Here is a 20,450-nt window from a genome sequence, read left to right on the forward strand (position 1 = left end):
TACCATGCAGCAGTACAGGCTTGGTGCCAGCAGGACAGAAAGCATCTTTGCAGAAAAGGCTGTGGGCGGATCCTGGTAAAGAAAGCCATGCAAAGAAAGCCAACTTCATTCAGCAGCGTATTAGCAAGAAAGTAGCCAGGATGTTGAGGGGAGTAATTTTCTCCCTCTGTTTAAGCACTTGTGAGACTCTATATGCAGCATTGTGTCCAGTTTGAGCACCCCTTGGCAGGAAAGACATTGATGTACTGGACTGGATCCAAGGAGGAGCTACTGAGATGGTCAAGGGATTAGAATACATGATATATGAGAAGAGGTTTAGAGAGCTGGGTTAGTTTAGCCCTAAGGTAAAGAGCAGGGAGGTCTTCCTACTGTCTTCAGCTACTTGGTGAGATGGTACAGAGAAGATGGAGATGGATTCTTAGTGCTGCATGACAATAAAGCAAAATGCCATGGGCACAAGCTGAAGCATGAGGAATTTTGGTCAGAAAAAAATAAATGTAATGAAAGCAGTCAAATACTGGCACAGGTTTCCCAGGGTGGTATGGAATCTGCAACTTGTAGGTATGCTAAACTTGACTGGACAAGTCCTGGAATAGCCTGGTCTCTTGGACCTTGTTTTGGGCAAAGGTCCCATCCAGCCTAAGTAATTCTACAGTTCTGTAATCACTGCTTAAAATAAGTTAGGTGATTTGAAAGGGAGTCGGGGTCGTGGGGGTGGCATGGGTATAAAATAAATATTTACAGTACTTAACTTTTCGTCTTAAAGTTTCCTTTATTGCTTGAATGTATAGCTTTGTTGTGTTTCTGGGTAACTCGATAAATAGTCTGAAAGGCATCATTGCCAGTTTATTTCTGGCAGAAATTATGAAAGGCATATGGGAAAGCGCTTGTTAAGAGCTCCTGAGTTTTCCCTTCTGACTTCCAGAAATGTGCTGTATTTAAGTGTTATGGATAAGCATTGCAGATGCTTCTGACTTTATCTGAATTGAACTCTACTGTCAAAAAAATTGAGATTTGTTCATTATTTATGATGAGTCCACAAATAAATGGAAGCAAGACAAATCACACAGTGCTGGGTTTGTGAGCACTTTTTTTTTTTTTTCACACAGTTGCTGAAAGATCAGTAAAGCTTTTTGTATGACAAACATTTTTGTTACATAAGAACATCGTTCAGTGAAAACCATTTTCATTAAAAGAATTCATGCCTTTATTGGAAGTAGAGCCATGACCTTAATATCACTTTGTCATTTCACTGCACTATTTAAACAGAAAGAAAAACCCCACAAAAACATCCCTGATTAGCCTGAAAGCGAGCCTGCAATAACCATTCTTAGTCATTAATATTTCTAGGGGTAAAGCATATTCTGCTCCTAGTAGAAATACCTGAATATCTGAGGATATAAATAAACTCCCAGTGGTAATTAAGACTGACTTGGATTTTAAAGGTGGTGTTGAGTTTTTTGGTAGTTTTGTTTTGTTATTTAAATCCATTGAACTGAGAAAAGTACTCTCATCTGGACAAAATATTCCAGTGCTGTTAATTTGCCAACAGTTCTGGGCTCTAAGGAAATACATAAATTCAAACCAGAGATTTATATCACTGTGAAGAGCAAAATGCTTAACTGTAAGTTTTGTGAACATCTCTAACTGTAGTGGCTGTACTGTACTTAGTCACCAGCCTTTCACAGTTATGCAAATTAAACTTCTTTTCTTTTAATGTGCCAGAAGTACATGAATGATACGTACTTACGATTTGTCAGTAAAAGTGTACAAAAATTATTTATGCCAATTAAAAGAAGTATTTGTAGAAATTCATTGGTAATTCTTGGCACTGAAGTACCGGAGACATAAATTTTTATGTGTTGCTAACTGCAACATCAACAGCATCCTTAGAAACCTTAGGGAGCTTGACTGTCAAAACTGTCAAAATTATAGGCAGGGCCATTTGATAGCTGTGATGGTGTTTTCTACCTAGAGATGGACTGAAAGAGGTGACCCTTATGTGACATTCATTGTAAAATTTTGCTTCAGGACAGAGGAAGAGACTGTAGCTATCATTTTACTTCCCATTAGCTGTCAGTTGGAAATCTGTTGGGAAGATATCCTATTCACAGATTTCTTCATAAAAGAGCCTAAAATTACATATTTGAGCATATTCAGTTGACAGTTACATGAAAGTAATGACACAATGGAGAGGAAATAAATACTTTAAAGCCCATTAAACTTAGTTAGTTCCACGCGTGAAGGGAATTTTCCTTAGAACATGCCCTCCGTGGGATGAATATAATTTAAAGGAGAATATAATTTAAAGGTAGGTGAAACAAGAAATAGTCTTGTAATTACACATATTAAAGGACTAGTCTTAACATTAAGCAGCATGTGATAATTATTTTTTACTCTTACTCTTCTGTATTCTGCAATTTTCAGTTTGCACTATTTTGCTTAATGCATTTGCAAGTGAATTACTTTCAGACTGACAGTCAGGGTGTGGTGTACCTGAGAATGCTCTAATAACTTCTTATAGAGTGGTTAGATCACAAATACTCAAATTGATTGATTGACTCAACTACTTAGTTAAGACTGAGGGCGGGGGAGAGTGAGTTGATTGTTGGGAAGATTTTGATCTTGGCAGGTGATTTGCGGGTTGTGCTAAGTCCCTTACAGCCTATGTGAACCTATAGCCTCTCGAATTTTTGCAAGAAGAGTGTGAAATTCCTTTGCTGAGCAATTTCAGTCACAGATGCAAAAATCCAACTGTAGGAAGCCAGGACAATTGTCTTTTGAGTTAAACAGTTAGATGGGTGTCTGGCTCTGACATGGGTGTAAGCTGGGGGAAAGGAATGGTTTTCTGGATCAGAGAGAATTACATTTCCAGTGGAAACAGAGAACGCCTTTAGAATCTGCCCAGTGTAGGAAATTCAGATGAAAGTTTCTTTATCCTGTAGAGCTATAAGGCTAAACCCTGCCACTTGACATAGAATATATGATGAGTTTCAGTGATCCTTATGGAAAGACCCACCCTGTGAGAGAAGCTGGATCAAACTCTGTATGTTTCATTTTGTTCAGGCTTGCGGGTAGAGTTTAAAGACTCTGAAGAGAAGAGAGTTCCTGCCTGTAACTTACCAATCAACAAAACAGTTGTGAATTCTTTTTGCCTTTTTTTTTTTTTTTTTTTTTTTTTTTTTAACAATGTACATTAATTATTAGGGGCACCTATGTAGATATTTCTCTTCTAAGCACTAAAAAAGTTGCAATTGGAAAATTAATCCTTTTCTTTTTTTGTATACTTTTCCCAGCACATCTCGTTACTGGCTTTTCGGGTCTTTGGTCAACATTTTGTCCCTTCTTCTTGGTCATAAAATATCTATGTCATCACTTAAGACCATTATTCAAGAAACATCTTAACAAAAGCAGTATGCTCATGTGCTCTTTCTGCTTTAGAACATAGACTGGGAGGGAGGATAGGCTGATTTCCAAGGGTGCAGATTCAAACTGAAGTCCCATCTGCATCCCAGTTGCAACTCCATGTTCAGCTAAAAAGAAAACACATTGTCACATTTCCTCCTTCCAACTTGCATCTGTTTAAATATGAACAGGATGTCCCACAAAGAAAAGGGAAGTGATACAGTGAATATCTGAGGATTCTCTTCTGTTCTTTGAAATAGCAGTTCCCTAATACTTAAATGAGAGCTTCTACATTTTCATGTCAGCAGGGTTAGAATACTAGCAGTCATTGAAGAACACCATGTCAAGTCACTAAACCATCTTGCCTTTGCTGATCCTTACTTTTTGTGATTTTAGGACCACATGGAAAACACTGAACAGTGAATGGAAATTACAGTTTGATGGAAAAATGGCCAACAGTATAAAACCCCAAGAAACTAAAAATGAAAGTAGCACTCAGAGAACTTGACCTCTTTAATGAATAACTATGTTTAGTTAACTATCCCAGTTAACTACCTTTGCCAGGTAACTATCCTTGCAGATCTTCTTTTCTAGTAAACAGGCTAACACTTTTTTAGCTTTTGCTTATGAAATGTTATTCAGTGATTATCTAGAGTAATCTTTAGTAATATAATCTTTAAGTTTTTCAGAGCTTGTCCCCTAATTTTTCAAGCCGAAATTGGTATGAATAGTTCTTCCTTTCTGCATTGCAGTCTTTGTGTATGTCATTTGAATATAAGACTTTCAAGATTTTAGGTATACAATTTGTGGATTTACACAAAGCAGTTCTTTGAGGACTTCAGACAGTTGAAGAATCATTTTTTAAAAAGATTTTTTTCCTGCTATATAGACAAAAGTGATCATATTTCATTTCTGGGTTTCAGATCAACACTTCCATAGAAAATATTTCTCTCAAAAAAACAACTGTGCCTTTAGAATTGGAAGAAGTTTAGAAAGCCACCTTTGACTGTGTGTGTTAGTAAGTCTTTGCTCACCTTTTTCTGAATTCTTTGAAATAAATAAGATCTTGTTTTAAGGAAAGTAGAGATTAAGGTAAAAACATAATCTATACGGTTTTGTCAAGTCTCTGGTGCCATTTAAACAAGTCATCTTATGAATACCTTATTCAGGCTATGTTTTTTCATTATTTGCAAATTGTTTTTAAATTACTCTTAGATTAGTGTTGGATATGAGGAACTCTAAGCATATTTTGGTGTGAATCCTTAAATTTTTATAACTTTTACCTGAAAATGGTATGTGTTATTCTGTTGGTAATAATTTGCTTATTTATATAGATTGTATCCCTTTAGTACCAACTTACGTCTCAGTCTTTTATGGATATCATGTTCGTAGCTCTTTGAAGTGGGAGGGGGCTATGATAGGTGGAAAACAACCCAAAGTTGGAAAAAAAACCCCCAAAGGTCAGGGGAAAAAAAAACACAAAAGTTGCTGAGGTGGGAAGGAAACAGAAATTTTCCAGAGTTGAGGATAGTATCTCTAATTTGAGACACCCATTTTATTTATTTATCCACTCCTATTCAAATTTTACTCAAAATTATGGGAGGAAGAAGGAAGCAGAAAGACTTTCTAGTTTGTCATGAGAGAGCGAAGTTCTCTTAAGAGAAGCGCAGGAGTGTTTATGGCTAAATCCTTACGCATTTTTTGAGTGTCTCCTGATACTTCTCTGGCAACTGCTGTGTGTGTAACACCTACAAGTCAAACCAGGGGTTTAGTTTTTGAAATACAGACTTGAGAAGATATAGTTTGACATAAAATCTTGGCAAAATGTTTCCAGGGTGTTAAGGTTCCTCCAATAAGTGGCCTCGGCATCTTTGAACACGCCAGTTTAAACACTGTCTACCTACATCTATTGACCTTTTCTTAGTCTAATGAAAAAATGAGTAATCACTGCATCAATGAACATGATGTACACAGGAGAGAAAAAAAAGAAAAAACCCGCAAGTTTTTCTAGTAATTAAAATTCAGGGAATGTCTTGCCACCTTCCACTAGTCCAAAGGCAAAACACACTTGCCAGACTTTGCCCTTACACTTAGAAGGCCATAGAATATAATTCTTCCAACTCAATTTCCCTCTCTAACAAAACCAAAGTACTTTCCTGGAGATAGTTTTCCAGTTGGGGATTTATTAGTAAAAAAAAAAAAAAAAAAAAAAAAGTGACTGATAGATGGGGTTTTGAAAGAAGCTTCATTTATGAATAGATGTTTTCTTGCATCTAAATTGTCTTCATCTCTAGCATTCAAAGCTTTTGTTGTATCTTTCTTTATTATCATTTTTTCTCCTACATTTTTTCCGTTTTAATTGTCTTGGATATTTCTTGGTATGCAGGAGAATCTCAGATTTTTCAGAAGAATTGTAAAGTTCAAACTGCTTGTTTGTGCTGAACATTCCATCAAAGGAAGAGTATCTTTCCTGGCTCAGCAAATATCCCCATGAAGTGACTAGATTGACTTCAAAATAGGAGACCTTTTTAAAGCCATTATGCTTAACTGTGTTCACTGATAATTTTGTCTGCAGTAGAGACTTGCACCTTTATAAAGATTATTTTTGGAAAGGTAGCATTTGGCACCTCAGGTGTATTTGTCAACACAAAATATTTTGGCAAGTTATTCCATAATGGCACAGAGTTAGCACATCCTTGTCAATATAAGAGGAAAAAGTAGAATGGAACAACAAAATATTTCTGTAAAAATTGATTCACCTGCTGTTTTTTAAATCTTCAGAAGTTTTTGCAGAGAGGAATTTTAATTTGCATCTTAACATTTTAAAACATGGCCTTCTTTTCATGGTGTTGATTACCCATCACTTCTGGATGTTTTATTAAAACTTTGTTCAGAACAACAGTGTTAAGGTCAAGCTCCTGGGTTACGTGCATTTGCAAGTCCCTCATAACCTTACATGATAGCTAGGTGTCACTTTGTTTTTAGATCTGCCCCACTTCTGCCATTCTTTGGGGTTATTCAGCTCTTACATTTGGGCTTATGTACACCCAGGAAGCCGAGAGAAGGGGAGGAATGAAAAGGATTTAGCTATATTTTCCATATGCATGGTGACCCTGGAACAAGAGGAAAATAGGTTCTGGGTGGTGGTTTTGAATTAACATGTCTCAGTGACACTGTAAGCAGAGTCATTCCTTGCTCAGAATAGTGATAGAAGGCACAGTACATCCCTAAACCTTGTTGGCAGCACACCTTTTTAGAATATATATTGAAGTCTTTCTGACATGGTGATTCTCTTTTTTTCCCCCTCTAGGATTTCAAAATTATTGATGAAAGATGCTTTCTGAGGAATATGAATGGGAAAATGTTTTTATCCACTTATTAATCTGCAGCACTAGCTTCTACCCCAAATTAAATACAGGAATAAATGGGTTTTATTTGGAAAAAATGAGTAGGAATCAGTATCAGAAAAATCATTTTCCCATGCAAATAGAAGATTAGCAAAGATACTTAAATATGGATTTTCTGAAGTAGTATAATGTGCTATAAAACACATTACTGAAATACAGTTATAGGCAAGACAAAAATACAGAAAAAAATCCTGTATTGTTAATTATAGTGATTTGTAAATTATATTAGTTATTTTCTTACATTATTGTATGATAGACATTCATATTGCAAGAAAATAAATAATTTTTTGAAAAGTTTTAATGCTTTTTGTGCTTTCACCACTTGCAAAAGCAGGGCAGGTCAGACAAGCATAAACTTACCTGTTGGGATTGCTTCAGGATGTAACCTTGTTCAGTTATCTTTGTGCAACATTGAAGTTAATGGGTTCCGTTTCAAGTGAAGATCTATGTTTTCCCTTTGAGTCTTCAATTTAGATGTGTTCAGAACCAAACAAAATATTTATATATATATATAGGAAACAAAACTTCAAATTTATAAAGGCTGCAACAATCATTTGTGTTTAGTATGTGGATCTGATGATAGTAAATCTTGCTGTGAAAACACACTGAATAATTCCTAGGGAAGCACATTACAGCTTTGAAAAAATCTTTACATCCCGAAAGGAACAGGCCAATATCCTTGAATCACATAACAGTAGATATCCCAACAAACAGTAGTTTGTGCTTGGTCCAATTACTGTAAAGTTGTATACTTGCATTCTATTATATACTATAAAACATTCAAACATCAAACCTTAATGCAAAATCTGTCACAGTTATACTCCTACAAAGCTAGAGACTTAAGTGTGTGCTTGAAAATCTTACTGTATCCCAGACATCCCTCAAGGACACCGGGAGTCACCAGGAGATGGTCCTGCTTCCATGGGCCTTGCAGTAGCATCTTGCCATGTCAGTCCTCCACTGCAGCCCCAGAGAGGCTGGGGCAGGTTTGGGTCTGGCATTCTTGTTAGGCTGTTCCAGGATCCAGTTTATAGATTTTAGTCATGCTTAGGTAAGGAATACTTTATTATCCCGTTATCACTAACCAAACCCAATGAAAGCAAAGTAAAGATAAAATTAAAGTATGAGCATTTGTCTATAGCATTCAAAATAGACCACACAGTTTAAAATATTTTTAGGCTAAATAGATGAAGTGAAAGACATTGCAGTTAACCTTGCTGCAACATGCCTTATGTCAAATTATCTGTTCTTTCCTCATCGAGTTGACTTATATCCATGTTGTCAAGATGGCAGTCAGGGCTGTACTCTTTCTGCTTGCCTTAAACCTCAAATTACACTTGCTCAGAAGCTTTTGTAAGATAATTGACAAAGCACTCTTGGTGGTCTCTTACATTTCATCATATAGGGTCTTTCATTAGATGTTAACATTCTGTAGCAACCTGTACTTTACTATTGTATGTGACAAAAAGATCTCTGCAGGGTAACTGAATGATAACTGCTAACATTTGACTGAGATGTATAGCATGCTGAGATCACCCATTTATATTTTTTCCCCCTACCTAGACATAATGTGGAAGTATACTAAAAAGAACACAGGAAACAGCAAGCAAGTGTTCATGATACATTAAAATTTGTAAAAAAGTTGTTAAAGAAATTACTGGTTTCTTGTCTTTATTGCTTAAGACAACTTATGCCCAAACAGTATTAGGATGTTTAATTCTGAAGAATTTGTTTAGAATTGTTTAGAAGTTCCCTAACATGATTCTCCTTCACCAAGGGTGTCTTCCTTACTCCAGACTTTGCCATTGTCCTAAGGGGCCTGTGATTCCTGAAGGTTTTTTTTTTTTTTTTTTTCCAATAACGGTTGAGGTGAAAAAGGCATTGAGTACCTCAAGTCATAGCACCTAATCAGAAACATGTTTGGCTTAATCCATTTGGTAGACAGTTTTCGTAGACCTTTGCCTGAATTCATGTCAGGGTGTTATAGATCAGAGTTTTTCTAGGTCCTCTGGATTTTATATCCATGGAGCTGGGAGTCTGCCTATACCAGGTGTTTATGCCTCAGTGTCACAGCAGGAGGCACCAAGGTACCAGTGAGTTTTAGGATTCCTGAGCTTTCTTATGTGGAATGCAAACACAACCTGGAGGTTGTAGGGCATTTCCCTGGATCCACTGTTTTTTTCCTGGATCCAACAGTTTAGAAATACTGATGTCCTACGGGAGCTAGTTCATATTACTGAGCTAATTTTGTTTGCTCTGTTTTTGTGGTGACTAAACACTGCTGAACAGAGTTAAGTAGCTAAGTGGCTTATCAGCTAATTTATTTTCCCTACTTCTTGAACTTTACTGATTATATCTTGTGGCATAAGTAGTTAATGTTGACTACATGTAAACCTCAGTTATGAGTTTCTAAAACCTGTTACATATTTGTTCAGTAAATAGATTCCCTGAAATTATATATATTTATCCTTTTATACTTTGAATGTGTATTATTTCTCCCTAGCCAGTGTAAGGAGAAAAGCTGTCGCACTAAAAGCCTGATTTCGTTCTGCTCCTGCACATGGAATCCATTTGCTCAGTGGGATTCTAGCCAAGTATAGAAACAAGAACAGTACACTGAGGAATGCATGCACCTAACAGAGACCAGAAAGCCTCCAACCTTAAGCTTTGCTAATGGCAAATGATCTTGGTGATCTTACTTTGCTGCATCTCAGGCAAGAATTAGAGAAAAGGGGAAAACCTGCCTTGCTCACTTCAAACTTATTTGATAATAGCTGTCCTATTATTTTAAATTGCTATCTGTGTGTTCTATTTGCTTGAAGACATAGAAGGCAGTGCTGAACTTCTTGTCTTAATCTGCCAGGAGCTTTTCTGTTGACACAGCTGGGATGTAAGTTAAAACATAACTGGTTGCTCTGATCAGTAATGTGTAGCAGTTTACAAATAGTAGCACTGTTTGTGCAATGAGCTTTAGTCTGTTTTTGCTGTAAGCCCGCTGCAATTACTGGAGCCACACAAGGGATGAATCCTCACACAGTTAAAGTAAAGGCTTTGAATACACACTCTCCGTTTTGTCTAATGCTTGGTCAAAAGATGTACCAAATTGTTTAGGATACTTTTTTAAAAAAAAAAAATATTTTTTTTTCCTTTAGTCACAAGTGAAAAGAATAACCACATACAGTGTTTGTTCCTCGTTGGTAATAATAACTACCGTACAGTGGCAGAGGCGACTTTAGAAATTTTTAAAATAATCATTTCAGAACCAGCATTTCCACACTTTAAATTGATTCCCAGAAGTTGTTTCCTAAAGGTTTTCTCTGTCAGTCACTGTCAGGACCGATGAATATATAAGTAGCCGTTCTTTAGCAAGTACACAAAACACTTCTGTTAATTGAAATGTATTCTTTTTCACTCTGCCCGTGTTTTATAAGTTTACTCTGCCCATGTTTTATAAGTATTTTAGATTTCCAGAGGATCATCTAGGGTCATTCTGTTGACAGAAGTTATCATTATGTGTGTTGTTATTGGATTCGTGATGCTATGCTGTAGTTTTCTACAGAGCAATTGGGAAAATATCAATAATGTTACAAAGCAGATGGCTAGTTCATACTACATATATTCTTCATTAAGAACTACCTGAATGGTAACATTATGAAAGACATCTATAGGAATCCAGAGCATTCAGCAGCTTCCAAGAGATACTATACATGGATAGTTTGAAATAAAGTAATTGGTTTCTGAAGTCATTTAACAGGCTTTTTATTTCTGCCTGAGAATAAAATCAACACTGGTAAAGCAAGCCATATCTGGAGTCTAAATTCCTAGTCTTAATTATAATAATATCAATAAAACTTTTACACAATAAAGAAAGGATGTAGGATGAGGAAGGCAATGTTGAGGACTGATAGGAATAAGCAAAGTTCATGGGTTGGTATGATAAATAGACACACTGTGTTTGGGCTTATAACAGTGTCTACTAGAAATTGTGAGAATTATTTTCTTCTTAGAAAGGACAGATAAATGCCAGACACCACCACCACCACCACCCCCCACCCCCCACCCCAAAAAAAAAAAAAAAAAACATGCAGGAATTACCCTAATATTTATAAATAGAGTTACAAACTCATATCTCTTGCTGACTCTGTGAGTAGCTGCATTTTCCTGCATTTGATTTAAATGGCTGTAGTTGCAGTAAATGGTGAATGTGTCGTGCTTTATTTTGCTAGATCTCAAGAATGTAAATGAGTTCTTTATATATATTTTTTCCCAATTATTAGTCAGTTTTAAAGAAATAAATTTCCAAATGCACTTTATACTATATTGTAATGAGCTACTGAAGGAAGAGCAGGTTACGTAGTTTAAAAATGATTTAAAATTATTACTTCAGGCCCTTTTAATGCAAAAGATACATGAGACTGTTTGGAACATAGGAGGTAGCAGACATGTAGGGGGCTGAGGTCCGGCCATTACAGATTGAGTATTAAAAGCCTGGTACTATCGGGTAGATTGTTCAGCCCACTCTTTTGGTCATTTAGTTCTAAAAAGCAAGCAGAGAATAACAAAATGCTGAGTAGGGCATTTTCAGATTGCGCTACTACAATTTAGTGTTCAGCCAGTTTGTCTTGTTGAACTGTTGAACTTGTTGAACTCCGTTGAACTTACCTAACGTCTTACTGCTCCAGGTGCTACTGAGCTCCTTGGTAACTCTTTTTATTCATTTCCTGATCAGTTCCTCAGCTAACCGTTTCCTTACGCTAAGCAGTTGCTTCCACAACAATCACACTGAACAGCCAACAAGACTTCTTGAAGCCCGTCATTTTTCTGTAGAAAGTTTTATTGAGTAAGGTCAAAACTCAGTTGTTAATATTTAAGTATAAGCAAGTTCACTACTTCAGTTGCTGTAACAGTATTGCCTCAAACTATAGGTTTTGGGAGGTTTAGAAACCTTTACTACAAAATTTGCATAGCAATACATCAGTTGTGTTCTGGTTCCTCTAGAACCTCATTGGGATATCAGCAATGAAACAAGTCTGTACGATATTGATCCCACCTATAATTTCAAGGAAAAATTACAGGACTAAAAATAAGAACAGCATTAGTAAACTGTTTTGTGCTGGTTTGAAAACAATGTCTTATTTCTGTGTATGCCTGTGGTTTTTGTCTTGTGATTATACTGCAATCCAGAAAGGAGAAAAACATTTTCTTACTTGTTAAGACCTATGAAAAAACTTTATTTTATTACAAATTGACAAATGTAATCATTTTCCTTTTCTGTTCATCATTAGATAAATGTTCACTGGTGCAGTTGGTTTTGTGGGATGCCATGAAGAGCTAATAAGAAGCAACAACTTTTTCCTTTCTACAAGATAACTCCGTTGTAACCCTTTGAAAAGGGATAGAGGAAATAAAAAGCTGTAGGAGAAATTTATGGTTGATTTTTTTTAATAGAAAATAAAATCTGGTTAGCTTTGAATTCTTTAGTAAATAATTATGGAGTTTTGACATTCTTTATGTCTAGAAAAAGGAGTTTGGAATTACTCTTTCCTAATTAATGCATATGTTGGAATGCTGCAAAAGCACTGGGACTGTAGGGCTTGGGATGCTGACAGCATGGTACTTCAGACTATAAGTTTCTAATTTTATTGTTGAGATTTTTTTCTCTTTATTATCCTGTTTTGCAGAGTAATCAGTTCTGAGTATTGTCTCCAGCTTTGTATGTAATCATTCCAATATTCTTAAAAATGCATTATTAACATATTTAAAAAATATTTTTCAATGAATAGCATTTAATATACAAGTTTAACTTATGCAACCTTTTAACCTCACCTTGCATATTTCCATACTGTACTTTTTCCCATTAAAAAAATGTAAATGCATCCTGTATTTAAGAGTTGACATGAAATCATTTGGATTGAACCAGCACAAGAAAGTAAGGGAAGAATCTGAGATAGGGAACTGTTCAGGCAGGTATTGCTTGTTGTTTCTGTGGAAGAAAGGGGTCTCATAGCAGCTCTCACTTGTGCTTTCCCTGTGTTCTAATGGCAAAACCAGTTGGTAGCACCACGGCCTTGCTTTGCCTCTTCTGCTTTTCTGTTGGTGGTTTGCAGTCACCTTCCCCTTTAGAGCTCTCCAGGAGTTCTGAAAAAGAGGACTGAAAAGTGGTTTGCCCTTTCTATTCCTTGATCTTTCTTCCCAGATCTCTTCTGCAAAGTTTGCAGTGGTAATATTTTATTTTTTATGGATTAGCCTTTGGACCCGGTGCAGTGGAACCACCACACCATTGTCCTGGTTTGTGCCCTCCCAACATTGTGTTCTGACTCCGACTCTGTTTTCATTCTGCAGGACTTGAGCATCCAGAGAAACCCCTAGCAAGAGCAGCTGTCCTGGCAGGTGTCGTTCTGGAGATGATAAAGATGAAATTAATTTGAAAGAGGTGAGGAAGGGAGATTAATTAAGCACTTGATAAAGTACTCTGTCTATAGAAAATAAACATTATTTTTTGTTACAGGAGCTCTTACCTCTAACCAGAGGTTTCCTGTGGTGCAAGAGTAGAAATAACACAAATTTTTGAAAATATTGCTCCCCAAGAAAAACAAAAAGGTATTTTCTTGATAAAATTTTCATTGTAGCATTGGTAAATTTTCTTTTTTTTTTTTTCTGTGAAAATAAAGAAAAATCTTTGGAAAGCAGGTTGGTGGCTAAGGTACTTGGAATGGACGGGATATTAGAAAAACCTGTCTCACGTTCTGCTACAGCTGCCTTGCAGTACTTCTGCGGGTTGGTTGCCGTCATGGGAAGTCTGGGGGTGAGGCGGCTGCCAGAAGGGAACAGCTCAGCTCACGGACACAGGTTTCCATTTCTGCGCTTGCGCGGATATTGCCACAGGACAGCTGGGGCAGGGTGTACGCGCAGGGGTGTATGACACACTTACCGTTTTGGCACAGCGTGCATGCTCACACCTGACAACGCCGCGGCGCCCCTGCTCATGGCCATGGCCAGCACCGCCGGCTGGGGAGAGGCCATTCCGTGTGGTGGTGGCCGTGCCCCAGGACGCTGGGGCAGCCCTGCTCCCCTGCAGGCCTCACCCCGGGCTCTCAGTGCTGAGAGTCAGCAGCCCCCTCCTTCGTGGGGGTTAGCAGGGGCCTTGCTGATCCCGTCACATCCAGCCAGTCACTTTGGCTTTTTCCACAGCTAAACCCACGGCGCTGTTACCAGCTGGCTTGCCACTACCTCTTAGTCTCCTGCCCCGAAGGTTGTGAAGTTGGTGGCAGGTCATCTGTGCTCCTCTCCCGCACGCACCTACACTAGTACACCGGGCAATGTTGTTCAGACCTCATTTTATCGAAATGCTGCTTTCAAGTTTGTTTTACCCCATGACATTCAGCATGCCTTGTTTTTCCGTTTGTAAGATGGAGATAATGGCTTCTTTCATTCAAAGAATGTTTCTCTTCAAAAATACATTTTTTAATGCATTTTCACCTGTGCAGTACAGGGGCTGTCTCCTGGTGGTGTGTGAAGAGTGGCTGTGCATAGCACAACAGGGCTCTTGGGGTAGTCTTTCAGCATCACCACCCACTGCTGTGAATAGACAGAAATTTTGTAACTGGTGGTGGGCATTTAAAAGCTGTGTCTGGTGTTGACAAGAGGTATGAAAATGCTGCTGACTTTCCTTTTAGAAATCATACTGTTCCTATTTCATGTTTTAGTCATGATGAGCTTTTACATGCTTTGTGAAACATGTCTGTGTTTAAGATGGTGACATCTCTAACATACGTTTCATCTGAAATGACTGTTTAAAGTTTAATTTTCTTAGATGCTATCTGTTGTCCTGTAAGTGAGGCTTACTTTAAATTGTAGATGTTTCACCACGCTAATTTTATGGGAAAAATTCCAGCATATTTGATTTCTGCCAGAATTGCAGTTATTAATAACTCTGTTGAATGGCCAGTGTTAGCACAGCATTGCTTGCTGATACCGATACCTTTGGGGAATGTGAAGTAATCAACAGCTATCACGTAATTCAGAGAATGTAAGCTTCTCACAGCTGCCTTTTATTCAATTGCATTTTCTCCCATGGAAATTTGTAGCTTTTGTATTTAAAAAAAAAATCAAAAATCAAAAGCTTCTTCAGAGAAGTTTAATTCAGTATTGAGGGGCAACATATTTTGACTTGCAAATTATAATAAATAAATAAATAAATAAATGTGATATCAATGCGGAGGTAGGCACAAACCCTGGCCATTCCTTTGATACACTAGACTGCTGGAGAAGGCATTAGAAAAAATTATTTTGAAATATTCATGGTTCACAGTATTGTAAAAAAATAGAAAATTGAGATAAGTGAGGGTGATGGATTTGCTCTTTTTACATTTACATTTAGTAGTATATTTTTAATATCATTGCTTCTCTTTTTTGGTGTTTTTTTCCTCTTTCTCTCTTTTTCTTTCTCTCTCTTTTTCTGTCTTTCATTCTCTTTTTCTGTCTTTCTCTCTCTCTCTCTCTCTCTCTCGGTGTTACCTTTATGCCCCACCATAGTGTTCTTCTGAAGGCTTTTTTAATTTCAGAGATTCTTATTACCTGTTACGAGGAAAAGTTCAATGCCAATGTTACACTGCTTTTGACTTCCTCTGGAAGAGATTTTTATAGTGAAATAACCTCTCCCTCAGTTCCTTGAATTCTGACATGTGTGGGGTTTTTTTGTTTTTTTGTTTCCCTGCAGCTAAAGAGGCAGTAGGTTCGATTTGGCAAGTCATTTGGAAAAGGAGTGGAGAAGTGCCCTGTAACCGCTGAACAGTAAGTGCCTGTTTTACCTGCTATTTTAGCCACAGAAGTAAGTAGGATATACAGATGGATTGGTATGAAACTTTTATAGTCCTGAGAAGCATATAAAAATGTGCACACGTGGAAGTCTAAGTATTCTGAAACTGAAATACTTTTTAAAAAAAAAAAACAAAAAAACAAAAGGCCAAGAGATTTGCTTGGATGTAATTATGGATGAGGTCGTGAGCAGTGTTGAGGTATACAGAGTAAATTACTGAAAGCCAAAACTGAGAAGTACATTAAGTGACATTCTGTTAAATTGATTTGGATACTAAGTAGTTTTAAATATTCAGTATAGAAAGTCTCTAAAATTAGAGGGCGCAGTGTGGATGTGTGCAAACAACTCTGCCCTTGGAAACTGGGAACTAATTGAATAAAGACATGCCTGTCGGCTTTATTTGCATGCTACTAAAAATGTCACTCTGTTTTATACTGTATATGACTGTCAGCTCTGTTTGCACCGTGCTTGTCTGTTAATTCAAATGCTTTTTTAAATCATGTCAGATTAAAATTTCTTTTTCAAAATCCAGGTGTTAACTGCTTTGTATTTCACCCCAGGAGAAAATACTCCTGCAGCAGAAAGCAATATATAATAATGAATCTTACAGGGTAGATTTGGATGTGAGAACATAAACTAGAACTGTAATGTTTGACGCTTGGACTTAGAAATTTTAGACATATTTGCAAGTGTATTAAGCACTTAAGCTGTTATTTGAGGACAGTCATGCAAGAAAAAATATTTCAACTCTGCACCTAATATACAATATATTTAAAACCTTCACCACATCAACAAATTGTTTTAAAAATTAAATTTCTGCTTTCCTTAGGACTGAAAATATGAAAGCAACTGAGACAGAAGTTCGTAATATTGATGTAGTTTTATTAGCTTAGGAATTATGAACATAGCTTTAATATATTGTAGTGCCTTTTGTTTATATACAAGTGCAGGGAAGTAGAATGCCGTAAGATTTCCCGACTCTCAGACAAACTGCTTTCTGCAGCTTTTTGAATACACAGAATCTTGATCCTTTTACAGCAATAAACAGCAGGCTTGGGAAGCAAAGGAACAGTGTCATGTTTTAGTTAAGTAGGACTAGCTGGAAGAAGTGTGGGGTATGCTTTTTTTGTGTGGATGTAACTGAGATGCAGATTTGACCCAGGCAAACCAATCTGCTTGCTCATTGCTACCAGATGGACTGCTCCCAGCTGTGTTCCTCTCTCCTTTGTAATAACATGGCTGATGCTTATTCATTCCCCTGGGAAGCCAGCTGCAGCACAACCACAGAAAGACTGACTCAGCAAAATAAGCTGAAGGGTTTTCTGTCCATTAAGTGGGCTAGACTGAAGTGAGAAGGCAGGAAATTAGAAGAAAACTGGAGGAAGTGGACTGCATATTTTGGTAGCTCTAGAATGTTGGAGGAAACCATGTGTTGCCTAGTGACAACATTCCTCTATCCATGAAATTTAGATGCACTACCTCTGTCTCACCTCCTCCTACAGTCTCCTTGGGCTTTGGGTGGAAGCTAACTTCAACTGCTGAATAATGAATACAGGATTGTTAGAAAGGAAGGAAGGAAGGAACTAAGCAAGTGAGGGAATTGATAAAATTACACAAACTACAAGGATTGTAGGCTGATAATGGAAGATTAGGGTGTTTTTAAATAAATATAACATATTTTTAGGAATGACTGTAAGAATATAGGCCATCTCCTGTGGGTTGGTAGATGCATGGCTTGAGAAGTTATCTGAAAACAAGTTGCCATGGGGATATAGTTGCATTACTATACTGGAAATCAATGCCAAGGCTGTGTGATAGATAGCAGTCATTGAATTGTAAGAATGATAAAAATAAAAATAAAAGTTTTCAATAAAATATTGGAAAGCATGATAAATGCCTGAATTTTGGGGGCAATAAGATAGCTGATGACCTTATTGTTAGAAATACAGATTCTGACCTTAGGTTACTGGTATAAATCTTGTATAGTCCAGCAGGATCACAAGGGTTATTACCTAATGATTTTCCTACACATTTGGCAGTAACTATTCTCTTGTTAAAGATTTTCATGGAAGAGATGGAAGAAAGTACCTGTGTTATGGGTCTGTAGATTGTTTCCTCATGTATTTCCAGAAAGATACTTCTTTTAAGCACAGAACTACAACACGTTTTAGTGAGCTTGTGTCAGGGATAAGGAAAGATTACTTTGGCATTAGCTATCTGGGGCCTTGCACATGCATATGAGAAGGTTCATGGTTTTTGAACGTGTTAAATCAGTGATGAACACTTGTTCTGATGGTTGGTAACTGTGCAAAGTGGGAGTATATTGATACCACTAGTATGTAACTGTCAGTGTTTATTTAAGAAATATTGGTAAATTAATATGAGCTGTTGTTATTGTGTGTTGATGTTATTCTGGTGCTTGATGTTATTCTGGCATGTACGTTTCCGACGTGCTGGATTTTATGATTGAGTGTCAAAATAAAGCACAACTGTCTCATAAATTTTTGGCCTTCAGTCATTTATTTTGGTACATATCAAAGGATTGAGGCCTTGTGGGCTGTGTCTTACTACTAGTGTGTGTAGTCAGCTCCCCTGGAGTCCCATTTCCTTGCTCTCTGGTGAAAATGCAGTAAAAAATGAGTAAGAAAAAAAAGTAGTCTCTGCTGCATTAGTTCCACAATGCTATTACCAAGCAGCTGTAGTAGGTGAGATGGAGCTCCATCTGTCTGTGACTTCCTCATTCTAAATTATTGGATCTGACCTTGGTTATGAAGAACTGATTTTAGTTTTTCCTATCAACAGAAATAGATATCCTTTAGAAAGTGGACTTTAGAAATGCAGAAATAGATTTCCCTGTATTTAGAATGCTTGTGTTTAGAATAAGACAGTGTATGTATATGACCTAATTACATAAAAACAATGATTTTGATCAGTTACAGCCCACATAATAAAAATAGTGAAGGGTAAAAGATGGGGGGGGGGGGGGGGGGGGGGCACAGACCCCCCAAAAAACAACACAAGACTTTTCTATTTAGCTATATAATTGGTTTTACAAAATCTACTTATTGCAGATTACTTTTCTTTCATGTGTGTAAGGCAAAAGAACTAAAGGTCATGGCAAAAAACAATAGGATGTATGGTAGAAGTACAGCTAGATAATGCTATGAACCTACTATTATTGAGATGGATCAGTTCTTTGCAACTGTTTTTATCGTTTAGATAAAGTAAATTAATTGCTGTTTTTGGTAGGATATGGAGATTGCATATATGAATGATTTGCTATCTAAGGTATATTGTTTATCTTACAGTGTATATATCATGAGTATATAATATATATATATATATAGTATATTATTGTATATATACAATATATATAGCTGAGCCCTTTGCTGTCAGAGCTGGCAAGCTGCTGTTTACAGAAAGTAGTTGTTCTTGTATGTATTCCCCATGTACAGACCAAAGAACTGGAGATGTTAAGTGTCAATGAAGCAGCTATGTTAGAGGCTTTTTGGGTTGTTTACTGTTTTCCTGTCTCTCTTTCTCTCTCTCTTTAAATTATACACACCTTATTCATATCAACTGTTTCTTGCATGTTTTCAAAGTAAACGAAAATTCAGAATTCGAATGATAAGATCTAAAAAATAACCGTGGCATACTTTTTATTAGTTTAAAGCTTGAATTTGAAACTGACCAATACAATTCATTACGAAAACAGTTGTAAAAGGTAACACTGCGGTTTAATTAATAATTCCCCTTTAAATCTTTTCCCCAGTGTTTTCAAGAGTAATGTCATTATAGCATACTATAATACTGAACTCCTTTTTATTATTTCTTCTCTATTGACTTAATTAACTGAGGTGAGTAATACCTGTTTTCATGAAATGTTGTAGAAAGTATTAGGGAAATTGTTACAAAAACTATGTACTGCTATCAAACTTAGAACTTACTATTTTCTAAACCTCATGCCTTATATTAGAAGGATCTCTAGAGAGGGGAATAAAGAGTATTTAACTCTTTGGAAAAGTAAAACAGATTACTGATTTTTTTTTTACTCTTTTTTATTTAGAGAAAATACTGTAAAATATTATTACTCTATTAAGTCGTCAGTGTTGATTCAGACCTATGTTGATTCTACAAGAATCTAATTTATTTTCATTACCTTTGGATAAGCACTGAATGGGATGGGTTTTACTGTACAGTTACATCTGTGTGTATATGTATCTTTTTATGTGTCTGTTTACCTTTTCATGCATAAGAAATCTGCATTGTTACAATAATCACATAAGAGCCCTTCATCATGCAAGGAGCATGCACAAGCACTAAACACGCGTCAGTGTTGCTTAAATCTGACATAAGTATCTTTTACAGACTCTGTTCAGTCCTGAGACATGTATAATTCCAGCAATGTCAGCACCTCACCAATTCAGCATTTTAGAAAGTCTTAAAATTACAGCAAGCTGCATGATGATGTGTAGCAGGTGACTTCATAATAATGAAAAAAATCCAGCTTTGTTCTTCTCTGTTGTGGTTTAACCCTGGCCAGCAGCCCAGCCCCAGGCAGCTGCTCGCTCACTGCCCTCCCCCAGAGGGATGAGGAGGAGAATCAGAAAGGAATGTAAAACTCAAGGGTTGAGATAAGAACAATTTAATACTTTAAACAGAATTAAAATGAAATAATAATAATAAAAATGGTTATTATAATAATAGTAACAGTTATAATGGAAAGGTGGGGGAAAGGATAAAATCCAGAGGAAAAGTGAGACAGGAAAACAAGCGATGCACAGTACAACTGTTCACCACCCGCTGGCCGATGCCCAGCC

The 20,450-nt window shown here is 36.8% G+C and overlaps 1 protein-coding gene across 15 annotated transcripts in view; it reads left to right on the forward strand.

Annotated features, from left to right (window-relative positions):
* Positions 1-20,450, forward strand: part of CDH18 (cadherin 18) — a 689,972-nt gene that overhangs the window by 472,817 nt on the left and 196,705 nt on the right. For 12 of the 15 annotated variants that reach the window (XM_080377753.1, XM_080377755.1, XM_080377756.1 and 9 more), the window contains one exon: positions 13,155-15,605. The gene's annotated coding sequence lies outside the window, so the exon portion shown is untranslated. The remainder of the gene's footprint in view (positions 1-13,154; positions 15,606-20,450) is intronic. The other 3 variants (XM_080377751.1, XM_080377750.1, XM_080377752.1) reach the window with 1 other exon arrangement.

The sequence above is a fragment of the Falco punctatus genome, assembly GCF_963210335.1.
Source record: "Falco punctatus genome assembly, chromosome: 3".
In the NCBI taxonomy this organism is placed as follows: domain Eukaryota; kingdom Metazoa; phylum Chordata; class Aves; order Falconiformes; family Falconidae; genus Falco; species Falco punctatus.